This window comes from Natator depressus, chromosome 20 (genome assembly GCF_965152275.1).
Source record: "Natator depressus isolate rNatDep1 chromosome 20, rNatDep2.hap1, whole genome shotgun sequence".
NCBI classification, from domain to species: Eukaryota; Metazoa; Chordata; order Testudines; family Cheloniidae; genus Natator; species Natator depressus.
The window spans coordinates 8,590,254-8,608,401 of NC_134253.1; the positions used below are offsets into that span (position 1 = coordinate 8,590,254).

Sequence of the window (18,148 nt, forward strand, 5' to 3'; positions counted from 1 at the left end):
AACAGGAATCTCTCTGTTGGGGGGGGGGGGTGGAGAGGAGAATTGAAGACAGGACTCAGAAGACATACAGCCAAGCCCGCTGAGCCAAGGTTATATTCAGAAAAGAAGGAGATGTGAGGGGGATAGGAGAAAAGAAGGGGCCAAAACCCAGGTAAGGGATAGCAGCGGTATAGAGAAGTTCCCACTCTATCTGTGGTACTTCCTCACAGCCACTCTGTGAGGTAAGGCTGGATTTTCAAAGATATTTAGGCACCTAGTGGGATTTTCAAAAGCGCCTAGAAGGTTACGTGTTTTGTTAACCCCACTAGATACCTAGTTGCATCTTTGGATACCTAAAAATCTTTGAAACTCTGTCCCAAAGGCACTGACTTGAGGACATATAGGCAGTCCATGGGGGGAGTAGTACCCAGGGCTTGCTTTCTATCTACTGGACCAGCCTATCTCTCTGCTGCATGTTGCAAAAAAGAGGATTCTGATAGATGGGAGCAAAACCAAGGCGGCCAGTTCTCTGAGACTCCAGCAAATAGTCCCAGGCGACTGGGAAGGGTGTCATGGTTGACAGCATGAAAAGCAGCATGAAGGTCAGGAACGATGAAGAAAGAGAGAGAATGAGAGTCAGGTGAGAGGAGATCACTTAACCCCCGAGGGGTGGCAGGTTGTGCCCTGTGCTGGGTTGTAGAGCAATAGCTGCTGTGCAATTTTATATTTTAACTGAAAACCATTTTGTTTTGTCATTTTTTGTTCTGAGTTTGAGAAAAGGAAGGAATGAGAAAGTGTCATATGAATATCAGATCTGATTATCTATCAAATTCTTAAGGTTTCAGCTGTATTCAGGCCAATTCCAGAACAAAAAACAGAAACTGATCCACAGAGTCCATAAAGTCGATGATTATTGTCATGATTTGTATTATTCTCTGACACACAAGCAGTGTTCAGACTATGCCAGAAAATATCGTCCCTGAGCCAATGTGTATAAAATGTGTAGCCCTGGATAAGATGGCTCCCATATATAAGTATGAAGTTTATAGTTATTGCACACATGTTAATATCTATAAGTGGAGGTGCTGATGACAATAGAAATTTATTATGGACTAGAAGATTTGACCGTCCAACTTTTTTTCAAGAGGAAGAGCTGCCCAGAGCTCCTGTGCCTGTTTATTTTCCTTTCCTGCCTGCAGTGGCCCTGAGATACCTCAGAAGACTAAATTTTTTTCTCAGTTTTAAAATGTGAAATTTTCTTGCTGTTTGGTTTTAAATATTCTCCTGTGAGAACTGCAACTCAGTCGCTGGAGTGTTGTGTTTCAGAGCCTTCTGGAAAGTCACTCGCCTTTAAACAGAAGTGAAAGCAATGCTGACAACTCTCATGACTTTGTCATGAGTCTCATGATAATTACTGTTCTCTTTAAGCCCCAGCTCCTGGAGTCAAGTGATATGTGATGATTTCAGCCTTCATTGTTAAAGAAAAATGAAGATTCTAGCCCTGATGGCTGTGGAAACAGCTTCAAAATGTGACCCCAGTGCACCCTAAAGGCTCAAAAAGCAGAAGGCAAATACAAAAAAACACCAAATCTATTATTTGTTCATGATCTCATGATTTTTAAGACACTTTCATGATTTTTGGTGAGCCTGACTCCTGATTTTTGAGCATTTGGGGTTGGCAACACTGTGAAAGTGACTTGAAAGGGTCAGTTTCACTCCTGTTTAAAGTCAGTGTCTAGTCTATTATTTGCAGTGGGGTAGCACCCCTAGAGCCCCAGGCTGGTGCAATATAAACTCACAAAGCCTCGCTCTAGTGGGATGTTTCCAAAAGTTAAATGATCCATTCCAAGCCTGGTGAACTGCAAAAAGTAAGTAGGCTGAATGATAGAATGTAATCTAGATTTTTCTACAACTGTTTCAATTGTTGTGTTCAAGGGCAAGAATATACATTAAAATTTTAAACCTAACCAATGTCCCTTAAGTGACTTGACACAAGCGGTCAGAACATGTTAGTATTAGAGCTGAGGGGGTCTAATATTTATTTAATTTTCTTTCTTTATATAGGTTTCAGAGTAACAGCTGTGTTAGTCTGTATTTGCAAAAAGAAAAGGAGGACTTGTGGTACCTTAGAGACTAACCAATTTATTTGAGCATGAGCTTTCGTGAGCTACAGCATCCGATGAAGTGAGCTGTAGCTCACGAAAGCTTATGCTCAAATAAATTGGTTAGTCTCTAAGGTGCCACAAGTACTCCTTTTTCTTTATATAGGAATTAGATACAGTGCTCCTGTCAGCTAATTGCTAAATTGTTATCTGTAAAAACAAACAAAAACCTAGAGTTTTCAGGTGCCTAAGTAGCCCGTGGAATCATAGTTAAAGTTGCCCCAACATCAAAATCTGAAGTGGTGCCCCTGCCAGAGGTGATGCACGGGGAAGTCATGTAGGGTCAAGTGCCCCCCCCCCCCCCCCCAGTTTGGCCTGCCGGGGAGGGAGGAAGAGGGGCTCTGTCCTCCTTCTGCACCTGTCCTCTGGCACGCTCAGCCCCTGTCATAGCATCATAGACTTTAAGGTCAGAAGGGACCATTATGATCGTCTAGTCTGACCTCCTGCACAACACAGGCCACAGAATCTCACCCACCCACTCCTGAAAAACCTTACCTATGTCTGAGCTATTGAAGTCCTCAAATCGTGGTTTAAAGACTTCAAGGAGCAGAGAATCCTCCAGCAAGTGACCTGTGCCCCATGCTACAGAGGAAGGCGAAAAACCTCCAGGGCCTCTTCCAATCTGCCCTGGAGGAAAATTCCTTCCCGACCCCAAATATGGTGATCAGCTAAACCCTGAGCGTGTGGGCAAGACTCACCAGCCAGACACCCAGGAAAGAATTCTCTGTAGTAACTCAGATCCTACCCCATCTAACATCCCATCACAGGCCATTGGGCATGTCTACCACTAATAGTTGAAGATCAATTAATTGCCAAAATTAGGCTATCCCATCATATCATCCCTTACATAAACTTATCAAGCTTAGTCTTGAAGCCAAATATGTCTTTTGCCCCCACTGCTTCCCTTGGAAAGCTGTTCCAGAACTTCACTCCTCTGATGGTAAGAAACCTTTGTCTAATTTCAAGTCTAAACTTCCTGATGGCCAGTTTATATCCATTTGTTCTTGTGTCTACATTGGTACTGAGCTTAAAAAACTCTTCTCCTTCCGGGGTATTTATCCCTCTGATATATTTATAGAGAGCAATCATATCTCCCCTTAGCCTACTTTTGGTTAGGCTAAACAAGCCAAGCTCTTTGAGTCTTCTTTCATAAGACAGGTTTTCCATTCCTCGGATCATCCTAGTAGCCCTTCTCTGTACCTGTTCCAGTTTGAATTCATCCTTCTTAAACATGGGAGACCAGAACTGCACACAATATTCCAGATGAGGTGTCATAAATATAAAGGGAAGGGTAACCACCTTTCTGTATACAGTGCTATAAAATCCCTCCTGGCCAGAGGCAACATCCTGTTACTTGTAAAGGGTTAAGAAGCTCAGCTAACCTGGCTGGCACCTGACCCAAAGGTCCAATGGGGGACAAGATACTTTCAAATCTTGGGTGGGGGGGGAGGCTTTTGTCTGTGCTCTTTGTTTACGTGGTTGTTCTCTCTTGGGATTGAGAGAGGCCAGACAGAAATCCATCTTCTCCAACCCATCTGTCATAAATATAAAGGGAAGGGTAAACACTTTTAAAATCCATCCTGGCCAGAGGAAAAACCCTTTCACCTGTAAAGGGTTAAGAAGCTAGGATAACTTCGCTGGCACCTGACCAAAATGACCAATGAGGAGACAAGATACTTTCAAAAGCTGGGGGGAGGGAGAAACAAAGCCTCTCTCTCTGTCTGTGTGATGCTTTTGCTGGGGACAGAACAGAAATGGAGTCTTAGAATTTAGTAAGTAATCTAGCTAGATATGCGTTAGATTCTGATTCCTTTAAATGGATGAGAAAATAAGCTGTGCTGAATGGAATGTAGATTCCTGTTTTTGTGTCTTTTTGTAACTTAAGGTTTTGCCTAGAGGGATTCTCTGTGTTTTGAATCTGATTACCATGTAAGGTATTTACCGTCCTGATTTTACAGAGGTGATTCTTTTTACTTTTTTTCTATTAAAATTCTTCTTTTAAGAATCTGAATGCTTTTTTCATTGTTCTTAAGATCCAAGGGTCTGGGTCTGTGTTCACCCATGCAAATTGGTGAGGATTTTTATCAAACCTTCCCCAGGAAGGGGGGTGTAAGATTTGGGAGGATTCTGGGGGGAAAGACGTTTCCAAACGGGCTTTTTCCAAATTATATCCCTGTTAGACACTTGGTGGTGGCAGCAATAAGGTCCCGGGACAAAAGGTAAAATAGTTTGTACCTTGGAGAAGTTTTAACCTAAGCTGGTAAAAGAAAGCTTAGGAGGTTTTCATGCAGGTCCCCACATCTGTACCCTAGAATTCAGAGTGGGGAAGGAACCTTGACACCATCCTAATCCAAGTCTCCAATATTGCAACCACTATAGGTAAACCAGGCAAGGTGGATTAGTTTATCTTCTGTTTTATGTGAATTTTCCCAGTGTTAATGAGGGAGGTTTATTCCTGTTTTCTGTAACTTTAAGGTTTTGCCCAGAGGGGGATCCTCTGTGTTATGAATCTGAATACCCTGTAAAGTATTTTCCATCCTGATTTTACAGAGATGGTTTTTACCTTTCTTTTTTTTTAAATAAAATCCTTCTTTTAAGAACCTGACTGATTTTTCCATTGTTCCAAGATCCAGGGGTTTGGGTCTTTGATGATTTTGTAACCAATTGGTTAGGATATTGTTCTCAAGCCTCCCCAGGAAAGGGGGTGTGTACGGCTTGGGGGGATATTTTGGGGGAAGACGTCTCCAAGTGGTCTCTTTCCCTGTTCTTTGTTTAAAACGCTTGGTGGTGGCAGCATACTGTTCAAGGACAAGGCAAAGTTTGTACCTTGGGGAAGTTTTTAACCTAAGCTGGTAAGAATAAGCTTAGGGGGTCTTTCATGTGGGTCCCCACATCTGTACCCTAGAGTTCAGAGTGGGGAAGGAACCCTGACATGAGGTGGTAGTAACACCTCCTTATCTCTACTGGAAATACCTCGCCTGATGCATCCCAAGACCGCGTTAGCTTTTTTCATGGCCATATCACATTGGTGGCTCATAGTCATCCTGTGATCAACCAATACTCCGAGGTCCTTCTCCTCCTCTGTTACTTCCAAGTGATGCGTCCCCAGTTTATAACAAAAATTCTTGTTATTAATCCCTAAATGCATGACCTTGCACTTTTCACTATTAAATTTCATCCTATTACTATTACTCCAGTTTACAAGGTCATCCTGATCTTCCTGTATGATATCCCAGTCTTTCTCTGTATTGGCAATACCTCCCAGCTTTGTGTCATCCGCAAACATTATTAGCACATTCCTGCTTTTTGTGCCAAGGTCAGTAATAAAAAGATTAAATAAGATTGGTCCCAAAACCGATCCCTGAGGAACTCCACTAGTAAGCTCCTTCCAGCCTGACAGTTCACCTTTAAGTGTGACCCATTAGTCTCCCCTTAAATCAGTTCTTTGTCCACCTTTCAATTTTCATATTGATCCCCATCTTTTCCAGTTTAGCTAATAATTCCCCATGTGGAACCATATCAAATGCCTTACTGAAATCGAGGTAAATTAGATCCACTGTGTTTCCTTTGCCTAAAAAAATCTGTTAATGAAGGACATAAATCTATACTGTGTAGAGGTCAAGTATAGGAGTTTATTACATACAGCGCTGATGGAGTGCCACCTCGCTTATTAGGCTTAGAGACAAGTGAGCTGTAGCTCACGAAAGCTTATGCTCAAATAAATTTGTTAGTCTCTAAGGTGCCAGAAGTACTCCTTTTCTTTTTGCGGATACAGACTAACACAGCTGCTACTCTGAAACTAATTTCCCTGTGAGGGTGTATGATTCACAAGCTTTTACTCCCCACATAGCGCAATCCAGAGCGGCTACGCACTCCAGTAGTCCCTGGGATACAGGGGTCTCAAGGTAGATAGGTATTCTATTGGACCTTTGCTTATCTCTGTGAAGTTGTGTCAATACACCTGAGTATTGAGTTTCACTATGGCTGTAGTAAAGGTGGAACGGCTTTTCCATATTGGGTAAACCCAGGCTGGGGGCAGAGGCTAAAGCCTGTTTTATTTTTATAAATGCCTTCTCTTGTTCTGTGCCCCATATTACTAACTAATTTGCAGGCTTTCCTCCTCTCGTGAGGCTTTGAATTGGTTTTACCATCCTGAGAACTTCGAAATATATGTTTTACAGAAATTGAGGAGTCCCAGCACCTTCCGGACTTCCTTAATTGTCTCTGTTTTTTTTTTAACTCTTGAATGGCCTGCTTTCTGTCTACTGTGTGCGCTTTCTCTCCCTGTGAGATGTCACGCCCTAGATCAGGCCTGCACAGCGTGCGGCCCCCGTGGGCTCACAGTGCGGCCCGCAGGGGGTGTAGGCAAGTGGCGGGGTGGGCAAGCCAACGGCTGGCTGGCTGGCTGGCTGGCCGGCCGGCTGACGGGCGGGCGGGGTGGTGAAGACGCCAGTGGCTGGGGGGCACGTGAGCTGGCGGCAGGGGAGGGGGCTGAGCAGGCGAGCCCGTGGCGGGAGGCGAGTAGGCGAGCTCCGGGGGGTGGGCGGATGGCGAGCCGAGCAGGGGGGCGTGCGCGCGGGCAGGGGCAGCAATACTGGATTTGCCATGGCGCCGGGCCCACGGGTCCAAAGGGGCCCCGGCCAGGCCCGCTCTTCTCCGTCCCCCTGCTCTCTCCTGTGGGGGCAGAAGCTTGATGCTGCCAGCATCTGGGGCTCCTCCCCAGCCTGCTACATTCCCTCCTCTCTCCCTGCCGCTGCTTGCCGGCAGGAGGGAGGGGGAAGAGCAGAGCTTCAGCGAGCTTGCTACTCCGAGGCGGAGGAGAAGAGGCGGGGGTGGGACCTTGGAGAAGGGGCTGGAATCGGGGCTACCCCCTCCAGCCCCTGCCGTGAGCACCCCCACGACTCCAGCCCCCTGCCCCGACTCCTGCACCTCCAGCCCCCTGCCCTGACCCCTGCACCCCCTCACATATCCCTAGGTGCTTGCTTCTAACCCCCGAGGAGGTCAGTATGTCTGCTCTTCTCTAGTCAGCCCACTTGACAAGTTTGATTTTCCTTGATCTGGCTCCCATCACCTCTCCAAGGGTTGCAGCTGTCTGGAGGTGCCTGCCTTCCACGCCTTCCTCATTCACACCTCATTCATTCAACAGGGCAATTGATTACAAAGTGGGGGGAAGATCTTATTCTACTTCTAGCAAAAAGACATTTTTCTTTTACCTTAATTATACTACCATAGGGGCCTGCTATAACATGTTACCAAGGGTCAATACAAAGTCATATAAAAGTTATACAAAAATGCATAATGCAGAGATTTATCTACAACTGCATTGATTGACTGCTGTGTGAAGTAATATAGTGACCCCTGGGTCTTTGAATGAGGCTTTATACTTGGGGGAGCGAGGGGGGGAACGGCGAGTTGGGGGCGAGCGGGTGGGCAAGCGGTGGGTGGGCAAAGAGGCGAGCAGTGAGCCAGCAGGGGTTCTAGGGGCGGGCATGCGGGTTTCTGGCAGGGGAGGGAGGAGGTGAAAGGAGGCGAGTGGTTGGTGGGGGACTGACTAGGAGGAACGCAGCAAGCCAGCGGGGGGCTAGGGGGTGAAGAGGGGTGTTATGGTGGGGCCGAGCGGGGAGGGGACGGGTCCTATTTTACTGCTGTGATCTGGTCATCCTATGCACGCCGTTTCTTTCCCCCTCTACAGGCTTCCACACACCATCAGTGCCTTGTTAGTGTGCCATGCGCCGTGAGATATCTCTTCTCTTTGTGTGTGACTGTGAGTGTTTCCCTTGTGTGTGAATTTATTCAATACAAACTTGAGCTTCATAATGGATACCATGAGTGAAAAGAAAAAGAGAAAAATAGAATCAGAGCACAGGGTTTTCAACATTAAATGGACGAATAAATACTTATGTACAGTTTCCAAAGACAAATACTGTGCCTCGTGTGTCGCGAAACGCTAGCCGTTCCGAAAGAATACAACCTTCGGTGGCACTTTGAAACTAAACATCCCAATCTCACCAAATTGAACCCAAATGAAAAAATAATTAAAGCAGCCAATTTAGCGAAAAACCTTAGTGGAGAACAGCAAATTTTCAAGAAAGTGAGCACAGAGAGTGATTCGGTTAGGAAAGTAAGCTTTCACATTTCTAAGGAAATTGCTGGTGCTGGGAAATACTTCACAGGAGGCGAGTTTTTAAAAAAGTGTATGTTGATTGCTGTATCTGAGTTATGTCCAGAAAAGAGGGGAATATTTGAGAATGTCAGTCTATCACGCATGACTGTACAGAGAAGAATAGCTGACTTTTCTACCAATCTAAGCCATCAGTTAAAGCAGGGAGTCAGTGAATTCTGCTTTTACTCCCTAGCTATGGATGAAAGCACCGATTTAAAAGACACAGCCCAACTTCTTATTTTTATTAGCGGTATTGATAAAAACTTTGTAATTACTGAAGAACATGTGCTCCATGACAGGTGACACAACCGGAAAAGAAATCTCCAGTGAAGTGATAAAGTGCATGAATGATAAGTCGGGATTAGATTTCACAAACTGGGTGGCCATTTGTACTGATGGTGCTGCAGCTATGTTACTCTTCTTGAAGGAGCAGTTACTCTTCTTGAAGAATTTATTGGGAGACAAATAACCAAACTTCACTGAATTATACATTAGCAGGTTTTGTGTAGCAAAGTTTTAAAATTTGAGCATGTAATGTCATTGGTAGTTTCCATTGTAAACTACATACGTTCTAGAGGACTAAAACATAGGACATTTCGAGCCTTTCTTGAAGGGGTAGACACCAAGTGCAGCGACTTAATCTACAACACGGAAGTGAGGTGGTTGAGTCAAGGAAGAGTGCACCAGTGTTTCGTTGCTTTGAAAGAGGAGGTAGCAAAATTCCTAGAAAATGGGCCAATAAAATTCCCAGAGCTTGAAAATGAGTCCTGGAATCAAGATCTTTTTGTTTTGTGATATTACTGTACACCTGAATGATCTCAGCATTCAACTTCAGGGGAAAAATCAACATATATTTCAAATGTGTGCAGCGGTGAAAGCTTTCAAAATGGAATTGAAACTTTTCAGAAGTCAGCTGTCAAAAGGCGAAATGTGTCACTTTCCCACTTGTGCAAATCATATCCCTCAGCACAAACACGCCAAGTTAGAAGAAAAATACGCAAAGCACATTAATCTTTTGATTGAAGAATTTGAGAGAAGACTTACTTTGTCTAAAGAAGAAGACGTCCAGTTGAAGCTGATTGAATATCCCTTGTCCGTGGATCCAGAGGAAGTGCCACTAGATTTGCAGTTGAAGGTTATTGAACTTCAATGTTCGGCAGTTTACCGAAATAAGCACAGAGAAAGCAGCCTGCGGGACGTCTACAAAAGTCTGGACAATGAAAAATACAAGAATCTTATCAAAGTTGCACTGAAAACGTTCAGCATTTTTGGAAGCACTTACATATGTGAACATTTTCCATCATGAACATGAATAAAAACAAGCAACGTTCTTCTTTGACTGACGACCATTTGGAAGACATTATGAAAATATCCACTTCAAATATGACCCCCGAATATGACAAGCTTGTTGCCGAAAAGAGATGTACTATCTCTCATTAAATTTGCAAGGTAATTATGAAAAGTACAAATGTTTTCTTTCAACGGAACAGGTGTTTTTCATTTTTCCATGATTCATAAAAAAAATAAAATTAAAAAAATTGTTTGCTTTAATTGAAAAATTCTCAATAAAGTATCACACTCCCCGCCACCTTCCTTTTCGGCCCACAGCTGTTTTGGCGGGGCAGTGCTGGGGAAGGAGGATTTGTTTCCGCGGGGTGGGCAGTGCCGGGGGGGGGGGGGGGGGGGTTCTGCAGGGTCAGGCGAAGCTGGTGGGGGGGTTTCGGTGAGTCCCGGGGGGGTTCGGCCCTCAGTTGTTTTCTTTGAAGTCATATGGCCCTCGCCGCTTTATGAGTTGTGCAGGCCTGCCCTAGATATAAAACCTGCTACTGTTGCAATTGCGCTTTCTTCACGCTTAATTTAAATCCTGCCTCGCGAAGATATATACACAGTCTGTTTAGGGTTTTTAAATGGTCCTTTTTATTTGAACTGGCAATTAGCAAGTCATCTACATACTGCAGTATTACAGTATCCCCTTCCAAAGGCACTTGTGCTACTGCTCCTCCCATCACCCTCTGGAAGATAGAGGGAGAATTATGGAACCCCTGGGGTACTCGGGTCTAAGTGTACTGCTGGTCTTCCACTGTAAATGCAAATTTCTCCTGACTTTCTTTTGCAAGGGAAATACTCCAAAATCTATTAGCTATATCCAGGACTGAGAATACTGAGTGTCCTGGTTTTAGCAAATTAAGGATAGTGGCGGGGCTTGCCACAATAGGATGTGCCTTTGAGTCACCTGGTTAAGGTGGGTGTATCTATAGTTAACCTCCAGGTTCCGTCTGGCTTCCGGACGGGCCAAATTGGGGAGTTAGTTAGGGAGGTGGTTTTTTTAATCACCCCTCTAGATTCCAAATTAATGACTATAATTTTAACTGCCTCTAAGGCTTCTGGTTTAATTGGGTACTGCCTATGGGCTTTATGAGTTGACCCCTCTACAGATATGGGCTTTATATTTACTACCCTACAATCTTGTTTATCTGTTGCCCACACTTCAGGGTGAAGGGAACACAGTGTTTCTACTGGACTCCCCCCCTCCCCACTCTGGTATTATTGCTTTACTACTGGCAATCATGGCTATATTTTGAGATAATCTTTCCTGTTTGGACCCTTTGGCCCATTCAGTGCAGCTAGCTCTGGGGTTGATTACTCCCCCGAGCTCCTTAAGGAGATCTGTGCTGCAAATTGTGTTTCCCTGCTCGGGGCAAACCCAGATTTGACTGACTGTGACCATATCTTTAAATTTTATTTCTACTGGCTGGCTTAGGGTTGCTTTTAATCTTTCCCCTCCCACCCCTTCAATCCATATGGTTTGACGGATGAGGGGAAGATCTTGGCTGGTTATCGATACCAAGGCTCCTGTGTCTATTAACATGTTGCACGGTCGGCCCCCCACTTGTGTGTTAAGAAACATCCTGGGGTCGCCTTCGTATTCAGCCACTGAGGCCGCTATTACCGATTTGCTAGCCAGGAGTTTGAGCAACTCCTGGATTTGTTTATTTTCTTTTTTTTTTTTTTTTGTTCTTGAGTTGTATCAGGTTTATTCTGTTTGTTTGGCCACTGGCTCTTCTTACCACCCCGGGGGCGGAAGCAGTCTTCCTTTAAGTGGCCGCTCCTTTTACAATTACTGCATATTTTGATTTTATTTTTATTTTTACAGTCACATGCCAGATGTCTAAGCTTATTGCATATGAAGCAGGTAGTGGTTTTGATTCCATGAACTGTAATTTTCTCAGGGGGTGGTTGCTGCTACCTTCCTCTTTTTCCTGTTTTTTACTTCTGTGGCCCATTTCATTACTGCTGAGTATGTCTCTCCCACTGAGATGCCTAATGCCAGAACTGCTTGGTGGTCTGCAGACAGCCCTTCCTTTCGGATTTGGAGGAATACATCATGGTCTCAGGATGTTATATTCTCCAGACCTGAATAAGCTCGGAATGCATTCCATTTCTTTTCAGCATAAGACATGGCAGACTCCCCCTTCTGCTGAACCACTGATTGCAGAGCCCCCCAGTTAGAGGTCTGGGCTCCTAGAACAGCAGATAGTGCAGTTCTGAATTCTGTTACAGTGCCTGCCTCTGGGTTTGGAATTCCTGCTGGTTCTCCAGCTTGATCCCCTCCTGCAGGATTGGGGTTATGATCTTCAGCCCAGTGCCCTGTCTTCCATTTATCTTCTAGGTTGTCCCACACATCCCTGGGGCACTTACACTTGACCAGGATGTGAACATCCTTCCTATGGAGGCCATGTATTTCAGCCAGGCCATCCAGCTTGTCCCAGAACTCAGTGTTCTTGTTATCTTGTTTGAGTTTGAGTAAATCAGACAGTAATGACCGTTTTTCCTGAGGGGTGAAGGGACTGTAGATTTGAGTCCCCTTACTGGTTCACCCTCTGCATTAACATTTCTGAAGCTCCTTAACTGCGTTTTGATTGGAGCCATATACTGTACTTGCTCCCTGGGGCAATTAATTGTTGTGATGCCCCTTTATTGTCTCTGGGGGTGCCCAAATTTGGCCTTTCACATGAAGAAATGTATGGAGGGGGTTCTGATTCCTCCCCTTTGCCTTGTGCTTCTGAGTTTTCCCTCAGATAGCTAACCGGTGGTGCAGTTGGCTGACAAATGCCGGGAGTGGGCTCTCCCCCTCCTGCTCTGGGTGTGTGTCCCAGGTATAGTGAATATAGTTCTTTTGTTCTGGGATCTTTTCCAATTTCCTGACAATTACATGGTTTAAAGCACAAGCTCTTATCCTTTAGAGCCTGATTCTCAGATTTTAAAGTTGCAATTTCTCTTTCTTTTAGGTTGAGTATATTCAATAACACTATTACTGCCTTGTCTGTTTTGTTACCTTTCTCACTATTTTACCAAGTAACCAGATCTGCCAGTAGTCTCAATCTCTACAGCCTTGATCAGGATTTATCTTTCTCCCTTTTTATGCTATGGTCTCAAGTTCCACAGCCCTGATGGGGACGTCTCCCCTTTCTTGTTAACTGCCGCACGGTCTTACGTTACACACAGCTGACTGCCTTATTGGTTGGAGACTTTGTGGTATTCGAAAGCATGTACATCACATGCCTGGGGGCGGGGGGGACACTCCCCAGGACTTGCAATGTTACGTGCAATGAGGAAATGGGACCACCAGTTTGCACTGCCTACCACTTGCGTACCCAGCCAGTCTTGGGCTTAACTCATGGCCAATCGCTTGCTGGTGGTTTATCCAAGTCCCCCATAACACCCCCTTAATTTAAATAGTACATGACCCCTCTTGCACTCGTCTTCCCTTCCAGTGGGTAACCGTATTAACCCCTCTGCTTGGAGTACACATGTCTAGGTTCCTTTACTAAAATTTAAAAGTAGAAACAAGATGTGTCTGAAAGGGGATGAGAGACTTCTATCCCTGGCCTAATGAGGTGGTAAAGTAAACATACTCACCTCTTTTTTGTATTTTAGTCTCAGATCCTCAATTAGCTCACAAGCCTGTATCCCGGACAAGCCCCCAAACTGAAGGACATAAATCTACACCGTGTAGAGGTCAAGCTTAGGAGTTTATTACGTACAGCTCTGACAGAGTGTCACGTCACTTATTAGGCTCAGAGACACTGTCAATTAATTAATTACAATAAAATATATGGCTTTTCCATGAGCGGGAAAAGTGGCGGGTAGGCAGTTCCACACCCCCGGATAGGTTTAGCTGCAAGACATGATAGCACAGTAGCTAATGGTCAAAAGGTTACATAATGTCTCCGCCCATGGTCTTAATGTTAACAAATTAACATTTAGTATTTAATTAGTACTTTAATAGATGTATTAGTATAAAATATATGTTGAATTCAATTTGGGGTCCATAGAAATGAAGTAGCTCCTTTGATTGTCCAACAGGTACAACATATCTAGGGGTAAAAGCAAAGAAACAGTGAAAGTATATGGCAATAAAGATTATCTTTTAAGTTGCTTATTTGTGTTTTAAGGCAGGAATCAGTTTCTGGAAAAGGGAGGTGGGAGGAGGCCATATCTTATATTGACATGTTCCAACCTTTCATAAACTCAAGGTTGGATGTGTGGGAAGAACATCTCCCTACAGGAGAAACTAACAACAGAAACAGGGCTTCTTTGTTCTATTTGCAATTTTGAATAAGACACAATTATTTCCCCCAACATCTGGCGTTTTGCTAACCAGACATATCTTAACAAAAACAAGGTTATCTTTGGTTATTCTGCTTTCTCTTAGCTAATCACTATTTGCTAGGCCTTTAACCTCTTGACCAGACTCTGGACTTTGGGCCTGTACACAAATCCATATACAAAGTTATTACACCAGCAATAGATTTTAACCCTGCAGTTACTTTCTCAAAGAAGGAGATCAGGTTGGTTTGACACGATCTACCTTTTGTAAAACCATGTTGTATTTTGTCCCAATTACCACTGACCTCAATGTCCTTAACTACTTTCTCCTTCAAACATTTTTCCAAGACCTTGCATACTACTGATGTCAAACTAACAGGACTGTAGTTACCCAGATCACTTTTTTCCCCTTTCTTAAAAATAGGAACTGTGTTAGCAATTCTCCAGTCATATGGTACAACCCCTGACTTTACAGATTCATTAAAAATTTTTGCTAATGGGCTTGCAATTTCATGTGCCAGTTCCTTTAATATTCTTGGATGAAGATTATCTGGGCCCCCCGATTTAGTACCATTAAACTGTTCAAGTTTGGCTTCTACCTCAGTTGTGGTAATATCTACCTCCATATCCTCCTTCCCATTTGTCGTCCTACCATTATCCCTAAGCTCCTCATTAAAGACTGAGGCAAAGTATTTGTTTAGATATTGGGCCATGCCTGGATTATCCTTAACCTCCACTCCATCCTCAGTGTTTTGTGGCCCCACTTCGTCTTTCTTTGTTGTCTTCTTATTTATATGGCTATAGAACCTTTTACTATTGGTTTTAATTCCCTTTGTAAGGTCTAACCTCTACATGGCTTTTGGCCTTTCTCACTTTATCCCTACGTGTTCTGACCTCAATAAGGTAGCTTTCCTTGCTAATCCTTCCCATCTTCCTCTCCTTGTAGGCTTTCTGCTTTTTCTTAATCAACTCTGTACGGTGCTTGCTCATCCAGCTTGGTCTAGAACTCCTGCCTATGAATTTTTTCCCCTTTCTGGGGATGCAGGCTTCTGAGAGTTTCTGCAACCTTGACTTGAAGTAATTCCAGGACTCCTCCACCTTTAGATCCACAAGTTCTTCAGTCTAATCCACTTCCTGAACTAATTTCTTTAATTTATTAAAGTTAGCTCTTTTGAAATCAAAAACCCTAGTCACAGATCTATTTTTGTTTATCCTTCCATTTAGTTTGATCTGAATTAGCTCATGATCGCTCGAACTAAGGTTGCCCCCTACAACCATTTTTTCTATGAGGTCCTCACTACTCACCAAAACCAAATCTAAAATGGCATCCCCTCTTGTTGGTTCAGCAACTACTTGGTGAAGGAATCCATCAGCTATTGCATCCAGGAAAATCTGAGCCTTATTATTATTACTAGCACTTGTCCTCCAGTCTATATCAGGGAAGTTAAAGTCTCCCATGATCACACAATTCCCATTAGTATTTACTTCATTAAAAACATTAAAGAGGTCTCTATCCATATCCAGATCGGATGCTGGAGGTTTATAGCACACCCCAAGCACTATCCCAGGGGAGGCTGTAGTAGCTTTCTTCCCCCCTGTGATTTTTGCCCAGACAAACTGTCTTATCCATTCCATCACTTCTTATTTCTTTACCGTCTACCTCATCATTGATATACAATGCTACTCCATCACCTTTGCTTTTATTTCTGTCTTTCCTAAACAGCACATACCCTTCAATACCTGTACTCCAGCCATGACTACTATTCCACCAAGTTTCTGTTATCCCTATAATATCTGGTTTCACTTCCTGCACCAGTAGCTTTAGCATTTTGTTACCTAGGCTCCTCGCATTAGTGTACAAACATCTTAATTTTTGCTGTTTGGCCTCACTCACATTCTTTACCCGATTAGGCACAGACATTCTACCGCCAGTATCACCTATTAGACTGGTATGTACACTACCCTTCCTCCTTATGGCCAGTCTCCTACCCACAGCTGTATCCTTTCTTACTTCGTTTTCTTCCCTCTCAATGTTAAAATCCGGTGTGGAGATTACCTGGACTTCTCCCAACCATCTCCCCCAGATTCCTAGTTTAAAGATCTCTTGATCAGTTGTGCCATCCTCCATCCTAGAAGTCTATTTCCCTGTTTACTCAGGTGAAGTCCACCCCAAGAGAATAGTCCTCTATCCATGAATGCCTCCCAGTGGCCATACATCCCAAAGCCCTCCTTATAGCACCACTGCCTGAGCAATCTGTTGAGCATCATACTCTTGTCACACCTTTGTTGCCCTTCTCTAGGAAGAGGCAGAATCCCATTGAAGATCACCCGAGCCTCGATTTCCTTAAGCATCTTCGCCAACCTGGCATAGTCTTCCTTGATACACTCCAGCGAGAATCTAGCCGTATCATTTGTTTCCACATGAAGGACCATCAGTGGATTCTTTCCCGCTCCCGTTAGGATCCTTTTCGGCCTCAGGTCCACATCTTGTATCTTAGCACCCGGCAGACAGCTCACCCTTCTGTTCTCTGGATCAGCTCTTGTTACAGGCCTGTCTATTCTTCTCAGTAAGGAGTCCCGAATCACGTAGACCTGCCTTTTCCTGGTGATGGTGCAATTCTCCAGTCTATCCCCTGTTCCCTCTGACTGCAAGTCCTCAATTCCTATTGTCCCTTGCAATCCTCTGCAACCCATCCCGTATCCTCCTGGAGCTCATATTTGGTGTTGTTATCTCCATTGACTCTTGCCCTCTTCCCATAGGACTAGCTGCTCTTCTCTTCTTCCTTGCCCTCTCACCTTCAGTGACCACCTGCTGTGCCCCTTCTTCATTTTCCAACTCCGCAAACCTGTTCTTGAGCTCTGTTTCTCCTTCACTGGCCCATCTTTTCCTCTGCCTGGTTCTCTTAGTCACATGCTTCCACTGTCCACTTTCCTCACCCAGCAGTATCCCCTCAGAGTTCTTTGGTCCTGCTTCCATCTGCAAGTCTGAGCTTTTCTCTTCAGCCTCCTCATGTTTTTGCTCCATCATCTGCTCGAACCCCCTTCTAAACTCGACCAGAGTTTCCAACTGCATGTCCAATCCTCGGATCTTCTCTTCCATCAGCTATCAGGTGGCACTTCATGCAGACAAAATTATTTTCAGGTGCCCCCTCCAGGGTCATGTACATGCCACAGCTTCCACATCCAGCCATCTTCATTTTGTCTTCCACTGCCTGGGTCACTCCCACTGCTGTCTCTGTGTCTGTCATCGCCTTCTCACCTAAGTCCTGTTAGTCTGGGAAACACAAACCACACCAGAACATCCCCCCTCCCAAAGCAACACAAACCCCCAACGAGCACCACAACACTGCCAGACCACCACACACTCCCTTCACGAGCCTGTCTGTTCCTTTGCCTGGCTCTCTTAGTCTTCCCCCCAAACTCCCCTGTTTACAGCTCTGTTTGCTGGCTCCTGTGCCCCTGAAGCTGTCTGTGCTGCTGCCTGACTGGCTGGCTACCTTTATAGGACCCCTAGTCAGAGAAGCCCCGCCCCCTAATCAGGGCTCAGCTTCTCTCCCAGCACACTGCCCCTACCAGCCTCTATAAATACCAATACAAATACAAATACCTACAAGAAAAGGAGTACTTGTGGCATCTTAGAGACTAACCCGTTTATTTGAGCATAAGCTTTAGTGAGCTACAGCTCACTTCATCCAATGAAGTGAGCTGTAGCTCACGAAAGCTTATGCTCAAATAAATTGGTTAGTCTCTAAGGTGCCACAAGTACTCCTTTTCTTTTTGTGAATACAGACTAACACGGCTGTTATTGTGAAACAAATACCTACAAATACCTTCTCGGGCCCAGGTGGGGAGCGGCGGGGGTGGAACCAGCCGCTTCTCACATTGGCCACTCTGGGTCGCTGCTCTGTGCTCTTCGCCCTGGCCTGTTTCCAGCTTGCTTGGCCCCTGTCTCTGGCAGCCAGGCCCGGGCTCTAGGATCCTGCAGGGTAGGAGGGTCCCAGTGCTCTGGCTCTAGTCTGAGTCCAGAAATCTCCCCAGCAATGAAACAGTCCCACAGCCTCAGCCCCGCAAGCCAAAGTCAGCTGATATGGGCCAGCCGTGGGTTTTTCTTTGCTGTGTAGACATATCCATAAAGTCTCCTATGCTTGACATACATGGAAATATTAGTATTGCCCTCTGCTCTGTGAAGCCATACAGATGTGCTAATATCCCTAGTAAAGAATCTTTTTGTCAA

General features: G+C 44.6%; 1 protein-coding gene across 1 annotated transcript in view; it reads left to right on the top strand.

The window, feature by feature from the left end:
• The first annotated feature begins 57 nt into the window (after nucleotides 1-57).
• ENDOU (endonuclease, poly(U) specific) overlaps nucleotides 58-18,148 on the top strand; it is a 40,804-nt gene continuing 22,713 nt past the window's right edge. The window contains exon 1 of the mRNA XM_074935035.1: nucleotides 58-151. The gene's annotated coding sequence lies outside the window, so the exon portion shown is untranslated. The remainder of the gene's footprint in view (nucleotides 152-18,148) is intronic.